Source organism: Arvicola amphibius, chromosome 11 (genome assembly GCF_903992535.2).
Source record: "Arvicola amphibius chromosome 11, mArvAmp1.2, whole genome shotgun sequence".
Classification (NCBI taxonomy): Eukaryota; Metazoa; Chordata; class Mammalia; order Rodentia; family Cricetidae; genus Arvicola; species Arvicola amphibius.
This window is the reverse complement of record NC_052057.2, coordinates 52,906,236-52,907,851: the sequence shown is the minus strand read 5'-3', so window position 1 is coordinate 52,907,851 and position 1,616 is coordinate 52,906,236.

Below are 1,616 nucleotides of genomic sequence, written 5' to 3'. Positions count from 1 at the left end.
GATGGGTAAAAGAAAGGTGGAGTCAGAGGAGTTGAAACCAGAAACAGAGAGAACCAAGTTGGACACGCCATACTGAGAAAAATTACCAACTCATGTGACAAAGCATAGATAAGAAATATGGGTTCATTTAAAGGGTAAGAGTTAGCTAGTAATAAGCCTGAACTATTGATGAGCACTTATAATTAATATTAAGACTCTGAGTGGTTATTTGAGAATGATTGCCAACACAGGAAAACTCCACCTACAATGAGGCAGGGTTGTAGTTCAGTGGTAGAGGTCTTTCCTTAACATGTGTGAGGCTCTGGGCTTGGGTTCAAGGAAAGAAGATAGCAAGGGAGACAGAAAGAGAGGCAGAGCAGATATCTCCATGCCTTCTGGGTGACTTCCTACCAACCCCCTGCATTAGTTGTTACCATATTCTTTTTTATTTTTAAAGTTTAATATTATATTTAATATTTATGTAACATTTTGTTGCTGGGACAGAATACCCAATAAAGCAATTTAAGAAAGAAAGGAGATTGAACTTGGGTTATCAGAATTGGCAGCCAACACCTTTACCTAGGAAACCATCTTGTATCCCAGTAATTCCCACTCTCCTGCCCTCTTCAGAATGAAGCTCTGGCTTCAAAAAACAGAAAATGTCTACAGTAGCGTGGGCAAACCCTACAGAGTAACTTCATATTTGTCCACCAGATAATTTTCAGAACAGCTATAATCCCCCATCCCTGACTCTTTATACTCCCCTTAATATGTTCCTTTTTAATTATTTATTATTATCTTCATTAATGTTATTAAATTGTTTAAAATATGGAGGAAGACTAGCACCCCCCGCCCCCCCCCACACTTTTGGCTTTTGATCCAAACATTTATATTCTAAACACAATGTTATTGGGTAGGCTAATTCTGTATTAAGAAGTGGGGCATTTACAGGAAATGTCAGCAGCTAATTTTGTGATCACCAGAAGTAGTAATTTACTCCACACAAAGACTGAGACTTGGCAAGCAAGACTGTCCATCTACCCACACGTGAGGAGGAAGGTGTTCCTCCTTTACAGAAACTGTTAGACAGTGATCTTGTGGGGTGTGTGTGTGTGTGTGTGTGTGTGACAGAGAGAGAGAGAGAGAGAGAGAGAGAGAGAGAAAGAGAGAGAGAAAATGTGTGTATGTATGCAGATGTGTGTAGAAGTCAGAGGACAACCGAACAACCTCGGGTGCCAGTCTTCACATCCACCTTGTCTGAGACAGGGTCTCTTGTTCATCACTGTAAACCCCAAGTCAACTGGCCCAAGAACTTCCATGAGGATGTTTTTAGCCCTTAATCAAGTGCAGGGGCAAGAAGTAGTGAGGTTGGTGGGTACAGGTGGCCATCTGGATAGTCAGAGCCAAAACTTTGTCAGACATCTCTCTTTGCCATTACCTACAGCAATAACCACATCCAGGCCCCGCCTCTTGTATCTTATGATTTTTAAGTGTCACAAGAAGAGTGATGTAATCAGTCTATTCACTCTTTCAAATTCTTCAGCACAGGAAGGCAATGTTTGATTGCTTCAAAACCTTCTGCCATGTGATATTTCTCCTTCAAGATCTTTCTACAGCCATTTGTGACAGTTTAGTGT